Genomic DNA, 22222 nt, shown 5'->3' on the forward strand with positions numbered 1-22222 from the left:
CATGCCACTATCTAACGTATGGAGTTTCTGCTTAGTAAACACTTCTATGGTTCTTTCTTTCCATTTAGTATAAAACATTGTACATCCCATGTTAGACATTTTTACATTGATGAGTGGGTTATTCCCAAGTTCTTACACTCTTATTAGATGGTTATAAGATGAGACGACTCTTATCACTATTAAGTCAATGTTATATTTTCTATACTTATGACACTTAAAGTAGAAGACTATGTTATCATTCTATTCGAAGGGTTTATGTATACCTGACATATATATATATATATATATATATATATATATATATATATATATATATATATATACATATATATATATATATACATATATAATATGTTTGTAGAGGTCTATATAAACCTCAAAGTAGAAATAATGAAATGTTTTAAATTTTCTATGAATTTTGATCTATGAATGTAATGATGAAAACTAAGGTTCTAGTCATAGTCCTCAAAGAGGACGACGACGCCGGTTACGTCTAGGGGGTAAACCCTGATGTTACATAATTACTACTAGATTATGTGGTTATAATAATCATGAATGAATTAGGGTGAATTCAAGTCCTATCATGCTAGTTCTTCAGAAGTTGATCTAGGTTAAGATGAATGTTGTGAATTGACATAAGTAACTTGCCTTATGCTATGAACTAGTATTGAATTGTTATGTAGTGATTCTTTTAGCCTTGGTGTCATACTGGTCAATTAACAATGATGATTTTATACCCTAATTGGGTTAAACTAATTGTTTATGATAAGACCTTGATGATGAATTATGAAGGAGACTTGTTAAGTCTTATGAGCCCTATCTTTTACTTTAAATTATGGTTGATTGTGATTAAATGACGATGATGTGTCAGAGTGTTCGTTGTATTAGGATTAGTAGGGTGGTATTATGTTAAATTGTATTGACTTGCTATGATTTTTAAGATGTTGTCTTAAGATGTAAATGTTATAAGGATGGTGAATGATTTATTAATGTGCCTTATCATGATAAGAGAAGGTTGATGCGCTAACCTCACCTATATGAATAGTAATTAAAGGAAAATACTTATGCAATTCTATTTTTTTATGTTGATGATGTGCCTACAAGGTTTAGATCCTATGACCTACAATATGTTATAATGATTTATAAAGACATGAAATACATTACAAAAACGGACTCTAGCTTAGCACCGAGTGAACTACAGTGAGGAGTGGAACTTCACACATAGTGAAGGTAGGATCACTAATGTAGTCTTAATATTGGCGACAACAATGCATATATCATAAAAAGGGTCCCAACTATATCTCCTAGTTATGGAACTATGTTTCCTCCAAAGGAATACTAGCTAGTACATCCAGTTAGTTGCTATGTTCATGTTTTCGTACTACCTTGGCAAGTAGTCCGCCTTCTTTTAGTATAGGGTTCTGTGACGCTTGATTCCATATTAGTTCATGTGGTCTATTTAGGTTAGGGCAAGATGTCCCCGAAAGGTAAAATGAATTAAAGGAATAGACTATACCAAGGATGACCTAAGGGGTTTATCTTAGTCTAGGTAGGGATGTGGGACTCTACCTTAACGTTGCACGAGTTAGCCTTGAAGGGAGTCTTAGGAGGATGTTCTTATGTATGAAAATGCTTTTAATGATATATGACATGCATGTGATGAACTTCCACATTGTTTATACTATATGTTAACTGGTGTCACTTATGAGTATGTGTTGGTCTATATTATTAAAGTGTGGACCTATGTACACTGAAATCATATCTTATGTGAAGTAGGATGTTTTTCATGAATCTTTTTGGGTTACCTGATTGAGTAAGGTTATGGGGTTTTGCTTGGTTGTTGCACTTGGTTACTTTATAAGGGTCCATGGATTAGTGTCTTGCTTTGGTTATGTTGAAATGTACTCTTATTCATGCTTGTTACTATTATGACTTAACGATAGAGTTACTTGCTATGTATTCAACTATATTCTAATGCATGTTGAATTGACTAGACTTGATGTTGTTGTTCTAGTTATTACATGCCTATGATTGTATGAACGTGTCCTATTGGTTGCTATGGTCTGGTTGAATGTGCATAAAGGTTTTTTATGAAATATGCTTACTTTATGAAATGTCAATTTTCTTAGCATGTTTTCAAAGTATGTGTGCATACGGTCTCATACTTAGTACAAGTGATGTACTAACCCCATTTTTTCTTTTTCCCAAAAATTTAAGGTTACGATCGTTGAAGAGATTTTGGAGACCACATTGAAGAAGATTTGGATTTATTAATCATCCATGTAGGGTAGGTCCTTACTTTCCGAGGGTAATGCCACTATCAAGCCATGATGTTGTTTTTAGTATTAAGACTACGCTTACGTTTCTTTCCTTTCATAGAGTACTAAAACTTTTATGACCTATATGTGGTATTGTTATTGATGTATAGGCTAGGCCCAAATTCGATACTCTCTTCTTAGATGGTTATGAGATGAGATGACTATTCTGACTATATTATGTCCTATATATATTTATGCGCAATGAAAGAACAAGACTAAGTATTCTTCCTATACGAAGTGTCTATGTATACTAGATATATATATATATGTATATACACTATTTATTTGTAGAGGTCTATGTAAACCTCCGAGTAGATGGGATGAAAAGTTCAAATTTTCCGCTAAATTTGAACTATCAATGTAATGATGTAATCTAAGAGGCTAGCCTTAGTCCTCAAAGAGGACGGCAACGCCGGTTACGTCTAGGGGGTAAACCCGGATGTGACCCAATGGAAATAAAGAAAGGACCTTAACAAGGATAACCTAAGGGTAGTTGCTTAGTGTAGGTGCGGGTATGGGACTTCACCTATTTGAATTTCACAAGTGGAACTTGAGGGAAGTCGTAGTATGGTGTTCCAATGCATGTATCTATGTATATGTTCCTTATGCATAACTTTGTAGTAATTGCCTACTTATTGTGATAAAGTGCATGGTATGAGTCTTATGGATCTATGTGATGTGGTCTTGTCCTTATGTGCACTAGATTAGTCTTAATAACTACATGACCAAGGTTGTTGACATGAATGAAGTTGTCCTCACTTGCTATGTTAACGTATGAATTGGATGTTAAGGCTTGTGGTCTTATGATATGTTTACAAAATGTGTGTGAGGTTATGGGGCTTCATATATAGATTGCACTTATAGACCTACAATAGGATTATTAGTAAGGGCCTGTAGTGCATTGATGTGAAGGTGAAGTTAGAATATGTGCAAATTTATGTATGTGTCTTTGAGGTATTATACTTCTATGATTGTATGTGTTGACTATGTAAGTTGTAGGAATCGTTTTCCTTGTAGCCTTAAGGTGATGCATTGAACCAGGTATCACTAGAAGGTTACTTGGGAGGTTAAGAAGTTAAAGAAAATATGTTCACTGTTAAAGAAGAATATGCTTGCTTAAGATGAAAAATTGATTACTATAATATGACATCAAATATGAGTTAAATTTGATGTGTGATGTTATATGACATTTGCCTTTGAATATGTCTATGTGAAGTATGTTAATGATATGAATGCTATTACGTAAATGTTTTATGAAGATTTACTCAAAAAGGCATTAAGTATGATTTCAAGAAAATGTCCTTTTAAATTCATGTTTTTGCATGGTTTACATACTTAATGTATTCTTTTACTAACTTCATTCTTCTCTACTTTTTACAAAAACTGTAGGTTATGCATGCCTAAAGGAAGTCTCTATAAATAAGGATCTTGATATGTGGTTCTCAAGCTCAAGGAAAGGAATCCTTAAGTCCAAGGATGTCATAATGTTTAAGTTTACTGTAAAAGTTCTTGAATCTAGTTATTTATGAATTATGTTATAAGGGTCGTGTCCCTATTGTAGTATTATGATGTTTTGCATAGGATTACAAAGATACTTAAGGTCTAAAGTATGTAATATGATATTTTATATATAAGAAGTGAAGTTTCTAGCATATGATGTGCCATGAAGAGTTCTCAATTTTTCGCTAAATTTACTATGACAGTACGATGAATGATAACTATTGGCTTGTATAAGACCTTCGAGAGGTCATGTACGCCACGTTAGTTCTAAGAGGTGCTCTGCGGAAGTGTCAAACGTGGTATCATTGCATAATCTTTATGAAAGTTCTTTTAGGTTTTTAAAGTCTCATAATGCCACGTCTAGTAGAGTCTTGTATCATTGCTGGTGAGTCGTGACACATCAAATGGTACGGAGGCTATATGACGAGAGTTTTTCCCTTCTTTATCATTCTCATGTCATGCCATAGAACTTAACTCTATAAGATATCTCTCTTATATTTTTTTGTTCGGTGGTCTTTTAGATGTGATTGCTTCGATGAGATGGTATCTCTATACTTGAGGGAGGAAAGGTGGGTTTTGATTATTGTCTTGGTATACATGGTTTCATGAGTATGGGTGAAGGTGAATTTAGCAATAATATGCTATGTTGATATGATGTCCTTCGTAGATACATATGAGAACTATGTGAAATAGCATTTTACGTAGAGAAATGTATGTGATGATATAGTAAAAGCATCTTAGAAGTCATTACGATTAAAATGAGTTTTTTTTTTGCAATAGTATGTTGCTATATGACTTTGCATAATGATATTCTTATAATATAGTTAAACATGAAAAACATTAGGAATATGATAAATGGAAAAGGTGAAAGTTTCCTAAGTATATGTGTTTAAAAGTGTTCAATGTGTGGATCTTCTTAGTTACCTTGTATGGGTTGGAGTCGTTTTCATAGGATTGATTCTAGAAGTAAGGGTGGCATGATTATCTTGGTAGTGTGATGATCTGGGTTGATTGACCTAGAAGTTACTTTACTGTAAGATTGATTGAAAAAGAAGACTTCATATGTTTAAGTCTCCTTGTTATTTTCCCCTAATGTTGTCTGACCTTGTTGTCTATTCTATTATTCAAAATATTATGTGGTTAAGTAGTATGAGCGAACTTGATGATTGGGGCATTATTTACCTAAAATTGTATGGTTTATAATGCGTTGGTTGACATATTGCAATTCCTTTTTTAGTTGATAACTGAGATCCTTTTGAAAATTTGGTTAATTTAGTCATTATAGGGTTTACCGTAAGTGGGGTATGGTGATGGAGTAGTAAGGTGGTAGGTATTACTATCGTTTCCTATCTACTCTTACTTGGTCTTGAATCTACGGACATCATAGTATGCTTGTTCATGATAGAAGTGTTGTTTAAAGTATTAATTGAATGACCTACATATGTTGGTATGTCTTAATAAAAAATATGTTAAGCATGTTTTGAGGATTTTAAAAGTGCATGAAAAATAAATATTTGAGTAACTTCATAGTTTTATCATGTTGATTGTGCATCTTTACATGCTATTTGTGCATTCAACTTCATGAGATAAGGTAAGAAGAATGTCTGAAGTCACTCTAAATGTGTAATGATTAGCCTTATAATGAAAAATTGGAGTCTCTTTATAAATGAAATATGTTGAATCTCTTGAAAACTATGTGACTTGTATGGTTTGGAAATCAAGGTTGTAGGTCAACTTTTAAAAAGTTAAGGCATGTCTAGATATTGTACTTATGTGTGCCTATGAATTGTAAGACTTTCCCTAAATGATGCTTACTGTGAAGGCTATTGTTGTGTTAGAAATTGATATTTTGTGAGAAGGCTTCTTAATTCTCGTGATGTGCTTCGTGTGACTTACCACATAGACTTCACTAGGAAGAACACATGATCATTCCTTGGCTTAGAAGTTGATAATTTCTCATTGTTACAGTAAAAAAAAAGACTTCTGTGCATTTCCGTTTGTATGAACTCATGAAACATGTATGTGTGTTGAGCAGAAGGATATTCCTCCATGGACACAAATAAGCCTTGTATGGTTGAGTATGACCCTCGTAGCACTAGGTATAACTAATAAAAATCCATTGTCAATCTAATTAACTCAAGTCTATGAGCTTTGAAGTATGAGTGCTTTAATGGCTTTTGTATATTGTTTGAATCTTCCTATTTGTGACCTTACATGATGAGCTCAATGAATTGAAATGTAATGACATTATAACGAGTATGAGAAGAATGTTCCTCCTATGAACATGGGAAGTTCACAGGTGTTTGGATGCGTTAAAGAGTGAGTGAATATAAGTTTTGCTTGTGTGTATGTATTGAGTGCTAAATGGTTTGAAGTGTGTTCCTTTAATGTTTGGTGCATTAACTTCTATATGATGTTTTTATGAATGTTGTGACCAGGTCTATACTTCATGGAAGTCCTAGTTGTGATTAAAGTTTTCTAAGTGTCATTCTAGGACAAATGTTCCCAAGTAGGGGATATTGTAAGACCCTCCAAAATGAGTTAGGGTGCCTAGATCCTAACATGTTCTTAATAATATTATAAGGTCCTAAAATTTTTTATAATGTGGTATTGAGACAGTGAATAATGTTCGAGGGGATTTGGCAGTCAAACGTCAAGGGAAGATCAAGACATTCGAAGACTAGTTGCAAAAGGGGCCTTAGATGCTTATATATGTTTTTAAGTATTTTATGAGCATATGATGTCCTTTAATGATTTATAATGATTTTATAAGTAGCGTATGTAATTTCATGAAGTTTAGAGTTGTAACGCTTAAGAACATCCAAGACGTTCCAAAGATAGGCCTTGCGACATGCAAGTGTGTGTCTTGTTGATGCTTAGGTTTTTTAGATGTGTTACCTGTAGTTATTTTGGGTTAAACATATGTGGAAGATCCTTAACTTAACAATTTTCATATGTACGTCTGAAATGCCCGGGTATGACTTCCCAAGGGTCCCACAAAAATGGCCCACAAGAAAGACCCAAAGGGTGTCGAGACACTGCCTTGGCTGTGTCAATCGACGAGCTCAAATGACGCCGCGTCGATGGTGAGGCATCGATGCTAACTTATCCTAGAGAAGGCTTGGACAAATGACAGACTCAAACCCAAGCGATGGAATGCAAAGAATGGTCTGTCGATGGACCAACACCCCGTCGTTGGGTCTATCGATGTAGGCCTTATTTCACTGCCTGCGCAGTGTTTCATTAAAGGGGCTAATGGAAAATTCACCCCACGTCCTAACCTGACCCTAATAGGTTTTTTTAGTTATTTTTTGGTGTATTTAAGGGATAAAAAATGTGATCCACCCATTCCCAATCCAATTCACTCAAAATATACTTTCCCTCAAGAACGAATTTTCTTTAAAAACCTCCATTGAGGTAAATCTCAAGAACAACTTTGAGATTGGATGTCCATGGATTATTATCCTATTTTATAGGTTTTATTCTACATAAAGGTATGGTGATCCTTCATCTCTATGTAGTCTTTCACTTGGAGAGTTAATCTCAAAGTTTTCAAAGACAAAATATGATCAAATCTCTTCTTCTTCAATCTAGCCATGTGTTCTTTCTAAAAACGTTTTCAAAGTCGTAATCATGATGATTTGACTATAATGTAATTGTGTTAACCTGATTTTCAATCTTATTACATGATGAACCCATGTCATCCTAAATCCAATTTAGCCCTTGCATGGCATTGTCATCAAGGATTATTAATTGAAGTATGATTCTATTATGTTGAATTTCTTATGACTACTGTTATTTACATGTATTCATGATGAAGGATCCATGTGGATGAATGTGTGAAGATTTTAGTATGGCTAGCTTATATCTCTAGGTGTTCACTATAAATTTGCCTTTATAATGATTGAATGTTGAATTTGATTAGGTGAAGATCATTATAGATATTGTCTTAGGTTAATATGATGAGTAAATTTTGGGTATAAACCCTTGATGATCAAATTAAATTAATCTTGATAAGGATTAATCTATATGTTTTAGCCGAAAGGCTGATAATGCTATGAAAATAATATGATCTCAATTTAGTATAGTTGAAACATTATTTATTCAAGATTAATATGTCTTTAACTGATTCCCTATATTGGTATTATTGATATATTATGAATGTGGATCATGATGATCAAAGCAAGGAATACTCATAAGTTATCTATGTCTCTCTACCGTATAGTGTATTGGTTATGTAGTTTACTTGTTGTAGCATGATCTTGTAGAGACTTGTGCATAGTTTCCTTTATTATTAAAATATATTTAGCTACTATCCTATATCGTATTGTTGATGAAAATGGTATATTGATCAGTGGTGATCAAAGGATGATGAATGGGTAAGGATGGCTTTTCCCTTTATACTTTTCTATATTATTGTAGTTGATGAAGCCTTGTATGGTATTGTGTGGTATGGTCCACTTATGGTGGTGGTTTTTACTTTATTGTCAATATATATGTGTTGAACATACCCTTGAAGGTAAATTGATGAATATATGGATGTACCATTAGGATGATCACCTTATTTGTAACTTGTGCCTAGTCTTGTACTCTAGTTGTGAATCTAGGTTATGTTACTATTATTATGAGCATGAGAATTATTATTTAAGGGTTATGTGTTGGTGCTTCGATTAATTAAATATTAAGGAAGGATGACCTTTTCCTATGTACCCTTATTTTAATGCATGAATAGCAAAATTTAGGAGTCTTAAGTGTAATAGGAAGCTTGTCTTGTCTCCTATGCAATTATGTGTTGTGTAGTCTATGCTTGAAAGTGTAATGTGGTCATAAGAGGGTGGTTCCCTCAGTTTTTGTCGATAGCCATTATATGATCATGTTGACCAATGTACACACACAGTCACACATTATGCATGATTACAATGAAGAAAAGTTCATAGTGTCTAATGAAAGTTTAATCTCATATTCACTAAATGTCTACTACTATTCATGTAATGTAAATGTCTGTGAAGTACGTTATGTATTCCATTAACTAGGATGACTTAATAGGTTTACTAGTATGGGCAAGGGTATGAGACCTTGTCTATGCATTGCACATGTGTACCTAGATATGATATTTCCTAGGTTTGGTTTCTATAAACATGAAAATGAATAAAAGGACATGCCATTAATATGTCTTATATGAGATGATGTTAAGTATATGACATGATTAAATATGAATGTTAATAGTGTCTTAAAGTGTTGATATGAAAGGATTTCTCATATAGTTACACCTACAAACTTATGCATTGATATATGAACATGTGTGACATTTATGTGTTATGTGAAAAATTTGCTCACATAAAAGTGCACACACACATATGTATGAATATCTAATCAATAGAGGAGCCTTGAAAGGTGTGCTCAAGTGTATCCTAAACTGGATAGGTTCTTGAAAATACTATGTCCATGTGAAAGGTTTTCTCACATGATATATGTTGATGAAATGACTTCTCATCTATAACCTATGAGTTAAGAATATGCAGAGTGAATCTCCTAAAGAGTATGTTTTGTAAAGTAATGTAATAAAGTCATTTACTAAAGGGAATTTAGCTTAGCAACGAACTGAACTTTAAGTGAGGGATGTCCCTTCCTAATGTAGGAAGGCAGGTCACTATAATCCTCATGAGGTGGATAACTAAAAAATACACAATAGTTATAAAGAGGTTTTCCATAAGTGAATAACTATAATGCCCCATTTGGCATAAAGAAAGTTTTCATATGTACCTCCATGTTCCATAACTATGCTTACCACATAGGATCTAGCAATTTATCTCACTTAGTATGCAAGCATGTGTTAATGTTCTACCCTTGCTAGGTAAGACCACTTTCCATTGGTATAAGGTTCTACAACACCAAATTCCATGTTTAGCACCCATGGTGTTAGTGTTGGGTAAGGCTATAGTTTCACTAAAGTAAAATGGACAATGGAAGTGTAGGTGGGGATATGGGACCTCACCTACGAATTGCACAAGTGGATCTTGAGGAAAGTCTTAGGAAGTGTTCGAAAGCATGTGTCTATGTATATGTTCCTTATGCATGACTTTTTATCAATTGTCTACTTGTTTTGATAAATGCATGGTATGAGTCTTAATGGATCTATGTGATGTGGTTTTGTCCTTATATGAACTATATTGCTCTTAATGACTACATGACGAAGGTTTTTGTCATGAGTGAAGTTTTCCACACTTGATATGTTGATGTATGAATTGAATGTTAAGGCTTGTGGTCTTATGATAGGTTTACTAATTGTGTGTGAGGTTATGGGGCTTCACATATACAATGCACTAGTAGGCCTAGAGTAGCATTATGAGTAAGGTCTTATAATGCATTGATTTGAAGTGAAGTTAGAATATGTGCAAGTTGATGTAGCTTACAATAATATTCTTATACTGATGGCTTAAATGTGTCTTTGAGGTACTACACTTATATGATGGTAGGTGTTGACTGAGTAAGTTGTAGGTATGATTTTCCTTGTGGCGTTAAGGTTATGCATTGCATCAAGTATCACTAAAGGGTTTGTCGGGATGTTAGAAAATAAAGAAAAGTTGTTCATTGTTAAAGAAGAATATGCTTATTGAAAATGGAAAATTGGTTACTGTAACGTGACATCAAATATGGCTTAAATCCTATGTGTGATCATATATGATATTTGGCCTTTGAATATGTATATATGAAGTATATGAATCATATAAATGTAATTCCATAATGGTTTTATGAATATTTACTCAAAAAGTGATGAAGTATACTTAAGGTCTTGTCATGTAATATGATATTTTATATGTCTGAAGTGCCGTTTCTAGCATATGATGTGCTATGAAATGTTTAAAATTCTCCACTAAATTTACTATGACAATGAGATGAATGATAATTGTGGTCTTTTATAAGACCTCTGAGAGGTCAAGTACGCCACGTTACATATAAGGGGTGCTCCCCGAATGTGACAAAAGGGATCAGCTAATTTTATTAACAAGTGCCCCAATTGCTATCAAGTCAAGGTAGAACATCAGAAACCGGGAGGTATGAATTCAGATATCCATATTCCCTTTTTAATGTGGCATGTGATTAATATGGATATTATCACAGGTTTACCTCGTACTTGCAAAAAAATGACTCCACCTGGATAATAGTTGATAGGCTACCTAAGTCTTCTCACTCTTTGGTGGTAAAGACTACAGATTTAAGAGAGGACTATGTCAAGCTTTACATTAATAGAATTGTGATGGTACATGGGTTCCTTTGTCTATCATCTCAGATAGAGGTCCTCAGTTTAAATCTTATATCATGAAGTCATTTCAGAAGGGTCGTGCTACTTAAGTTAACCTTAGCACAAAATTTCATCCAAAAACAGATTGACAGGTAGAGCGTATAATTCATACCCTAGAGGATATGTTTAGAGATTTTGTGATCTCTTTCAAGGGTAGTTTGGATGATAACCTTACTCTTATTGAGTTCTCCTACAACAATAGCTACAATTCCAACATTCTGATAGCCCCTTATGAGTCACCATATGGGCGTAGATGTGGATCTCCTGTTGGTTGGTTTGAAGTAGTTGAAGCAGGTTTGATAGGGCCAGCTTCAGTCCTTAATGCTATGGAGAAAGTGCAACTCATTAGAGATAAGCTTAAGACAACCCAGAGTCATAAAAAAATCTTATGCAGATGTAAAGAGAAGGGAACTAGAGTTCCGAATTGGTGATTGGGTCTTCCTGAAAGTGTCACCTATGAAAGGGGTGATGATCATGTGCAAGAAAAGGAAGCTCAGTCCTAGATATGTAGGCCATTACAAGATCTTGAAAAGGGTTTGCAAGGTGTCCCGTGAGTTAGAGTTGCCAGCAAAACTAGCAACAGTGCATCCAGTCTTCCACATCTCGCTCTTAACGAAGTGTGTGGGTGACCAAACCTCCATAGTGCCATTACAGAGTGTGGCAGTGAAAAATGTCTTTATTATGAGCATGAATCAGTTGACATTCTTGACCATTAGGTTATAATAATGAAGAACAAAGAAGTATCTCCAGTCAAGGTTTTGTGGAGGAGTCAGTCCGTAAAGGGAGCTACTTGGGAAGTGGAAACAACCATAAAAGCCAAGTATCCTCACCACTTACCTTTCGATTACACTCAAGCTTGATTTAATACATCCTCTTCATATTTTCAGTCATCCATGCATAAACTTAGACATAGAATCATGTTCCCTCATTTTTTACTTGCATTATCAGTGTATTTACACGGTCTTGGAACTTAATTCAGTCAGAAACTCAATCCTTACTGTATAGTAATCGGGATTTCAGCTCTCTCCCTCTATTCTTGCTAGTTTAGTCTTCATTCGAGAACGAATGTTCCCAAGGGGGACATAATGTAACACCCCATATCAAAAATAGACCAAAACTCAACTTTTAAAAAATCTTCAGGTGCAATTGACAATTACTATTATGGATCGTAGTCTTATATATGGACCGTACTGCACATCCGTCGTTTTTTATTGAAACTCTCCCATGATGCATCGTAGAAAAATTGACCAAGTGTCGATACAATGACAGACATACGGTCTATAAGTTAGACCATGGTCCATAGTCTATGTCCATCAATCAACACCCATATACCCAGACTCTAACATCAACCAGCATTGATCAGTACAATCTGTAGATGGACCTACAGACCGTAGGTAAATAATTAGCAGACAATTAGGTGGAAAATATTGTTGGGTAAAGTTCATATGATAATAACACTTTGCACATAATAAATTAGGTGTCCCATGACCTAAGAAATAATAGATAATTGAACTTTTCCATAGCTATCGAGTTTGGTAAAATCAGTTCTCCGAGTAAAAAGTTATGACAATTTTAAAAAAGGCCTATTGAAAAGACCCAACCAACGGACTTAAACCACGAACCATCAATTGAACGACGACCCATTAGTCCAAGTCATTGTTTCCTCCGACAACAATTAACTCAGGGTTCTTTTGGTGTTTTTCCACTTTGTTTAAACCCTAACATACGTAGTTTTCACCCTGAGTCATAAGAATTTAGTCATTTTAAGCCTAGAAACATAAACAAAACCTACCTAATTAACTTAGAAAATTAGAAGAAAGAAAGGAGAAAAAGGTCAAGAACCCAGTAAGGTTCCCTCAGTTCCATCATATCGGATTGGGGTGCACAATTCACATCTAGGTTTGGGAGGTCATTCCAACAAAGGTTGGGTACCAAAGTAAAGTTAAGTACAACTTTTAATTCCCAAAAGGATGGTCGAGCGGAGCGTACTATTCAAACCCTTGAATAAGTACTTAGAGCATAATGGGATAAGCATTTGTCTTTTGTGGAGTTTGCTTACAATAATAGTTTTCATTAATCCACACCCATGGCTCCGTATGAACCCTTGTATGATGAGAGGTGTAGGTCTCCTATTTGATGGTTTTAAGGGGGTGAGCCTTCGCTTCTTGGTCCAAATTTGTTTTATAAGACTTTTGAGAAGGTTCATTTCATAAGGAACTTGTTGCAAATGGCCTATAGTTGGCAAAAGTCTTATGCCGATCATAGGAAAAGGGATTTAGATTTTGAAGAAGGTGATAAAGTGTATTTGAAAATTTCACCTATGAAACGGGTTGTTAGATTTTGAAAGAAATGTAATTTGAGTCCTCCTTATGTGGGTCCCCATGAAATATTTCAAAGGGTCGGTAAGGTTGCCTAGTGAATTGACTTCGGTTCATCCGATTTTCCATGATTCTATTATTAAGAAGTGTATGAATGATAATAAGTCTATTCTTCCTATTGAGTGTCTTGGTGTTAAGGATAACCTCACTTATGAGGAAGTTTTGATTCAAATCCTTGATATGCAAGTAAAAAAATGAGAATAAAAAGGTCACTTTCGTAAATGTGTTATGGAAGAATTACCTAGTTGAGGGTGCAACATGGGAGTCCGAGGGTGACGTGTAGTCCCGTTAACATCATCTATTGAATAACTAAGTTTAGTTGTTCTTACTAAAAATGAAAATGATGACTAAAAATTGACGTTTCTTGGTTTTTGGTGATGTTTTGCAAAATGTGCATTTTCGGATGTTAATGTGCATTTTTATATAGTGAGTCTTTAATAAACTATATGTTGCATGTTGGTAAGTTTAACTTTGGCATAATTGACTCATAAATTCTATGTTGACTTGTTGTTGTTGTGAGAAAGATATTCCTCATAATGTGATGTCTAGCCTTATGTGTGGTAATTGAAGACTTTTGAATTGTCTTGTGTAAAATATATGCTTGATGTTGTAATTCATTTTGTTTTGTATTGTTGTTGGTGGGGATGCTAGTCCTGATTCTATTCCTTCCTTCAAATGATTTTTAGTGTCATCCGGGTACAAACGTTCCAAAAGGGAGGGGCGGATAATGTAACACTTCAAAAATCCAAGATGTGTTCTAGAGCCAAACGTAAGTGTCATAACGTGTATACAATTTTTAAAGTCCATTTTGATGAATATAATTCATTTAGAAGGTGAAGAAACCAAAACATCCAAGAACGTCCTTGACGTCCGGAAACAAGTTAAAGGAGGTACTAGCGTGCTTAGCCTCTTTGGCTAGATTTTAGGGGTCTGAAATTCATGAAATTTGGTGGAAGGGTGTCTAAAATATGTTTAAGTTTATTCATAGTACAAAATTCTAGGTACGACTCCCCAAGGACCAACCAAGGGCCCCTTAGGAGGACCCTCTATTTTTGGAGTCAAAAGCACTGCCTGGGCAGTGTGCACCCACGAGGGAGTCGACGGAACGTGTATCATTAGATAGGGCGATGATGACATCCGTCGACCAACATTTAATTAGACAAATTATTGAAGGGATTACTTCAGCAAGTCTCTTAACTCATCGATGAAGTTCAGCACATAAGGGGGTTAGGATTTGTCGATTTACTGACGGACCGCTGGTCAAGGTGTCGTCTGTGAGGGCCTGACTTTTCTGCACGTTTTAATTAGTTCAAATTAATTAATTAAGGGGTTAGTTAACTAGTTGGGGGTTTATTAAGGTCTAATTAAATTAGTTAACACCCTATATAAAGTCCTAACATCATTAAGACTAACTAAAACTTTCATAACTTACAAACCCAATGTCCCTTCTTTCTCCCTCTAGTGAAGAAATCCATTAAATACCAAGATAGCGAAGGGCTTAAGGGCTTCAAAGAGTCAAGTTTCACAATCAATCTTCATTAATTAGCAAAGTATGAGATTTGTTTCACATTTGAAGACCTCTTTACTCAAAGGGTTCCATCAAATTGATTTCCAAAGTTGGGTTTTCAAGTAGGTTTTATCCAATCTCTAAAATAATGTTATGAATTCATTTATTTTTTATATTATAAATTTATACACATGTAATTTTAATTAGTTATGATATATCTTGATGTTTTGTTATAGTTTGTAGAAGATGACCTTTACCCCTTAACCCTAGGTTATGATCTTGATATGAATTATCTTATTTTGGTTCAATTAACTTGGTTATTGGTTGAATTAATACTATATAATGTTTTTATACTAATTATGAATGAATTAGGGTGATTTATAGTCCGTTCATGCTAGTTCTAGAGAACTTATCTAGGTTATGAAGTATGTTGTGAGTTTGACCTAAGTATCTTGTGTTAAGCTATGACTAGTATTGAATTGTGATGTAGTGAGTCTTTTAGAATCTTTATCATGTTGTTCATTGAATTATTATGATTTTATACCCTCATGGGGTTTAATTAAGGGTTGTTGGTAAGACCTTGATGATGAATTATGAAAGAGACTTGGTAAGTCTTGTGATCCCTATTATTTACTTCAATTATGGTTTATTGTGATTAAGTCATGATGTTATATTGGAGTATGCCTTGTATTAGGATTAATAAGGTTGGTACGATATTGAATTGAAATGTCTTTACTATGGTTTGTGAGGTGTTGGCTTAGATGTAAATGTTACAAAGACGGTGAATGATTTACCATATCATGATATGCAAATGTAAATGTTCTAACATTAGTTATATGAATTGTAATGAAAGGATTATACAGAAGAAATTCTTATTGATTTATGATGATGATGATGTTTATACAAATTTTAGACCCTATTACCTATAATAAGTTATGATGATTAATAAACACATTAAAGACATTTCAAAAAGTTACTCTAGCTTACCGAGTGAACTAGAATGAGGAGTTTCCATTCCTACATACGAAAGGTAGGATCACTAATGTTCCCTTGAGATTAGAGACTATAATTCATGTAGAATAAATAGGGTCCCAACAATATCTCCTAGTTCTTGAACTATGTTGCCCCCATAGGAATACTAGCTAAATGATCCACCTAGTTTCTATATTTATGTTTTGGTACAACCTTGGAAAGTAGTCCGCCTTCTTTCGCTGTAAGGTTACATGACACCGGATTCCACAATGAGATGATGTGGTCTATTCAGTTAGTTAAACATGTTCCCAAAAGGTTAAATGAATTAAAGGAATGAACTCTAACAAGGATAACATAAGGGGTTTAGCTTATTCTGGGTAACGGTAAGGGGCACTACGTAAACATTGCACTACTTATCCTTGAGGGAAGTCTTAGGAGGATGTTCTTATGTATGAATATGCTTATGATAGTACATGATATGTATATGATGAAATTGCACAGTGTTGATACTATATCTTGATTGGCGTCACTTATCAATATGTGTTGGTCTACATTGTTGAAGTAAAATGAAATGTACTATTAGATGCTATGCTATGTGAAGTAGGATGTTAGTCATGAATCTTGTTGGATTACTTGATTGAGTAAGGTTATGGGGATTTGATTGGTCATTGCAGTTGTTGACTTGATAATTGTTCATGGGTAATTGTCTTGCTTCGATTATGATGAGATGTACTCTTATTTATGCTTGTGGTTATTTATGACTTGGTGATAGAGTTACGTGACTATGTATTCAGTTACAAAATATGCATGTTAACTTGAATAGTTTTAATGTTGTTGGTCTTGTGATGTACATTCATATGACTTAATTAATATGTCTTTATTGATTTGGTATTATTTTTGTGAATGTGCATAAAGGTTTTCAATGTAAATCCCACACTTATTAAAATGTCCATTTTATTAGCACGATTAAATCATGTGTACATATCGTCTCATACTTGGTATACGTGGTGTACTAACCCCATTTCTTCCTTTTCCCTAACATTTTAGGTGTCCTTCGTTTAAGGGCTTTTGGAGATGACTTGAAAAAATCTTTGATTTCTTAATCATCCAAGTAGGGTAGGTCCTCACTTTTCGAGGAAGATTCCACTATCAATACATGATGTTGTTTTTAGTATTAAGACCCTTATGTTTCTTTCCTTTTCATTAAGATGCTTATAGTTGTATGACCTGTATGTGGTCTTTTTCATTGATGTATGAGCTAGGCCCAATTTGATATAGTCGTTTTAGATGGTTATGAGATGAGACGACTATTTTGGGACGAAGTATTTTATATATCTAAGTGCAATAAAAGTAGAAGACTAAGTAATCATCCTATAAAAAGTGTCTATGCATACTCGATATATAAATATAAATATATATATATATATATATATATATATATATATTATGTGCATGTAGAGTTCTATGTAAACCTCCGATTATGACTAATGAAAAGTTATAATTTTTCCACTAAATTTAACCTGTGAATGTAATGATATATGCTAAGTGGCTAGTCTTAGTCCTCAAAGAGGACGACAATGCCAATTACGTCTAGGGGGTGTTCCAAGATGTTACATTACCCCATGGAAGAATATCTAGTGGATCCACCAAGAAAGCTACATTTATGTTTTGATTTTGCTTTGGTCGGTAGACACTATGAGACCCCGAAAATGACTTAGGTGAACTAGAGCCTAAAATGTTAGTCTTGATGTTTTATGTTATTAAACAGGTCTACTATATGGTATAGAGGAAGTAGCTAAAGTATTAGGTGCATTATAAGTCAAATCAAAGGACAACCAAGGCATTCGACTACTAAGTCACCTAGGTGCCTCATATGTGGTTCAATGTGTGTATGCGTTTTTAATAATGCTATACGGTCCTTAAATGAGTTTTATAGAATTTATAGGCATTGTGTCGTTTATAGTGGAGTTTGGAGGTCAAACGTCCAAGAATGTACTTGACATTCGAAAGATGTGCCTAGAAATGACCTTGTGTGTCCAGGCATATTTCGTCAAGTTTTATGTGTTTGTTTTTTATGAAACTCATAGAAGATCATGTTTGGCAAAAAATATCCAAGGACCAACCAAGGTACCTTGAGGAAGGACCCATGTTTGTGGCCAAAACTGCCCAAAGACAGTCCACCTACTGAGGGAAATCGACATCCAGTCGCCAGGTTGACACCCTGTAGGTTGTGGGCGTCGTTGGAACCTTAGACTAGGAAGCCAAGCTTCAATTTTCAAGACTCTGACCCAATCAACAGTGGACAGCACAGTCTGTAAGTGGAATGACGCCCCGTCGATGAGTCAGTCGTCTATGAACCTATGTCTGCATGCAACTCTCTGTTAAATGAGGGGGTGATGTTGTATTTCACCCCACTTCTAAATAAGACTACTGGAGGTTTATTAAGGAAATTTTGTGTAATTTTAAAAAGCATATAAGTGTTTGACCCTTAGAATATTTCATTCTTCCAAATTAAAACCCCAAAATCCCTTAAGAACTCCCAAGGACTCCATTCAAGTCCAAAATCAAGGAAGAGCTTAGTGTAACATTTTGAATGGAAATTCTTCATAAAAGTGAAGAATATCTTCAACAAGGTATCTATATTGCTCCTTGAAACTCTTTTCATCAAGGAGCCCCAATTCTCAAGATGTTTTCTGAAGTTTTCAAAGTTGAATTGTCCAATTTAATGATTCTACTATGGGTTCTTGCATTAATGATTTCTTAACATTGAATAATGATTTAAATAATATTATATTGAATATTTTAATCTAAATTACCTATGAACCCAAGAATTTTGATGAACCTTAGGGTTTTGACTAAGTTATGGGTTACTTGATATTAACCTAATGTTGTTGAATTCTAGTGATCCAGGTATTCAATCCCGCCGCTGAGATACTCAGTTGACTACTTAACCTCGATATGAAAGATTTCTATGGTCTTTATAATGATGTAATAATTGTATGCAATTGACATGTAGGTTGTATAGGATTGATGAATATCTATTAAATTGACCTAGTTTCATTGATTATCATAGTTTTTACATTGAAATATTGTTTATGGTCATTGGTAAGGGTTTTATGGTCTTGAATTGGATGATTTAGCATCTAATTAAGGTGTTGAGGATGGAGTTGGGGTATCTTCCCTATTCCGTTTATTTTGATTTTATTTATAGTCCAATTATGTTGTGAATTGTATGGTCCACTTATGGTGGCAGTGTTATGTGGTTTTCATGCAATTGTATATGGCCTTGTCGGTGTTACTTTATGCAATATGATGATAACGACCTTGTCGGTACTACTTGAAGTAATGTGGCTATTTGTTTAGTTGATTATGTGATGTATGATTATACCTATCTACATGATAATCAATGTGAATGTATATGTGTTCTATTATTTATGTAGGTGATCATGACATTTAGAAGATAATGGCCATTCCTATGTGCTTAAAAGATTGATATGCTATATCTGATAAGGGAAGAGAATGTTATGTCTTGTTTGGTATACTTGTGTCCCTTACTTGACATATTATGAATGATATGTGGATATGAGATGTCTTGACTAGGTAGGCTTTGTGCACCCTTGTCATATATGAATGAAAAATATGTGAGACGTTGGAGAATATTAATAACATCATGTAAGTGGTAAAGGTTATGTTAAAAATGTTGAAGTCAAGAGTCGTAATGGTATCCTTCGTGGAAAGGATTGGTGGACTTAAGGTTAGTTGTGTTGAAAGGCGTCATATTAATCATTAGGAAAGTCATAATGAGGTATCTTAGTCTCATGTTAAAGGTAACCCTAGTGGACCTCTTTAGTAGGTGAATATGATTAGGGTATGGACTAGATAAGGAACCTCTTCGTGTGACCCCTAAATGTCAATTATTCTATAAGAATCAAGACTAGCACCGATTGATTACGTAATGGGAGGTATCTCTACTTGAGAATTAGTCTAGAGTACAATGTAGCTCTACCTGAGAATGAGATTATAGTGTATAAAAGCCCTTCATATGCCTTTACCATGTGCCTACAATTGATGTTTCCTACTTCTACCCTTGGAAAATACAACACCCTCATCGGAGTAGGTTAGAACTACGGATTCCATGTTTAGATATCATGGTCTATGTCGTTTATTGGCTATTCTCATCTTGTGTGATACTTATTAATACTAGAGAAATTCTATGAAGTTTAGGTGGTTGTATAGGACACTATCTAGGCATGACACAATAGGCTTTGAAGGTGTTAGTTAGAGTACCTAGGTCTTGTCTAAGACCATTGTTTGAATGTCATTTATGTGATATATGATTATTAATGAACTAAAGAATTAATGACTTATATTATGAAATTTGTAAAAGGAATAAGTACATATCTAGAGTAGTTTAAGGTTGTCTTGTAAAGTTTTGAAGGGGACATATGAATGGTAACTTCGTATATTACCTAGATGAGTCTTAAGAATGACTCCAGTTATGGAAGATTATGATTTTGGGGACATTATCCGAACTTAGGAAGTCTTAAGGATTATTTAGGTATTCTTGAAGAAGTCATGGATATTATTTTCTTGATCTACTTAAGTAGGTCTTTTGATAGCCTTTGATGAGGAAATGTAATATTTTGTATGTGTTGATTTATTTGATGTCTTGAAGTGTGTATGTGACCCATTATAAGTAATCATAAGGGTCGTTAAGGAACATATAAAGCGGGTGTATGGGAGTTCTTTCATTGTGTGACTTAAGTGAATTTCAGGAAAACTTTGATTGGGATAATTACATGCTAAAGGGTGTTTGAAGTGAAGATTAATTACTTCACTATACAGTGACTAGACTTCGCTCTAATAGTGAATGGACTCACTGTTAAGTGATCCTAAAATGCATTAAATGTTTAAATGTTATCTTATGGATTTCTAAGTTTATAAATGTTGTTCTTATGATTATAATATATTTTAAAATGAAAGGATGCATTTTTCCAATATATGTTCGTTTTCATGATTTTTATGCATAATTCTGTACTTAGTACATGTGATTGTACTAACTCCATGCTTTTGTCTCCCTATATAGTTCTTGGTAGGTGAGGAGCTTTTGGGAGTGAAGACTTGGACCATAGACTGTTTTGGGTTTGGGAATTATGTGACTTTAGTTTAGGATAATTAGGGTCTTTATAAAGGTAATTAATTAATTTAATTAGACCTACCTAAGCCAACAACTAATTAATTAACCACCTAATTAATTAATTTAGCCTACTTAAAAACGTGCAAAAAATCACTGCCCTCACATACGAGACCCCGATCGACGGTCGATTTGTGAGTCGACGGTCACTGTTTCCCCTCCATGCTGCACGCCGTCTTTTGATTCTGATACTTGTACAAACTGAACATCATCCAAAATATCTAATTGTTTGTAGACGGATGGCATTGATTCCCCTTCGATTCCCTTCGTGGGTACACACTCTCCAGGCAGTCATTGATCCCAAAATGCAAGGGTCTTCTTCAAGGGACCTTATTTGGTCCTTTGGGAGTTGTTCATAAAAGTTTTGAGTATGAATCAACAACAATACATGTTAGACACCTTTCCACCAAATTTCATCATTTTTTGACTTCTAAAAGGTAGTCAAATAGGCTAACGTACACTAGTACCTCATTGAATTAGTTTTGAAACATCATGGGTATTAATGGATGTTTTGGTTTCTATACTTCCTTAGTGACTTATATTCATTAAAATGCACCTTAAAATAGTTTCTAAACATAGTGAAATCTATGTTAGGCTACAGAACACATCTTGGATTTTTGAAGTGTTACAATCTCCAACCATAGAGTGCTTAAAATGGTGTCATTGAACTACTTGAATAACATATATTACTATAGGAGAACTCAATCATGGTAGGTGATCATCCCAATTACCATTGAAGTCGATAACTTAAGCTCTCAACATGTTTTCTAGTGTTTGGATGGTAAGTTTCTCTTCACTATCCGTTTGAGGATGAATATTGGTACTAATATTTACTTGAGTACCCAACCATTTTTTAAAAGACCTACAAAAATAAGAAGTGAATTAAGAACCTATATCCGAGTATGGACAAAGAGATACTAAACAAACTCACAATGCCATTAACGTACAATTTAGCATACTCCTCCACCGATAAGTAGATTTGATGGGAATAGAATGGGAAGATTTCGTCAATCTATCTACAATCACCCATATTGAGTCATATTTCCTTCG

The sequence above is a fragment of the Solanum lycopersicum genome, chromosome 3, assembly GCF_036512215.1.
Source record: "Solanum lycopersicum chromosome 3, SLM_r2.1".
Classification (NCBI taxonomy): Eukaryota; Viridiplantae; Streptophyta; class Magnoliopsida; order Solanales; family Solanaceae; genus Solanum; species Solanum lycopersicum.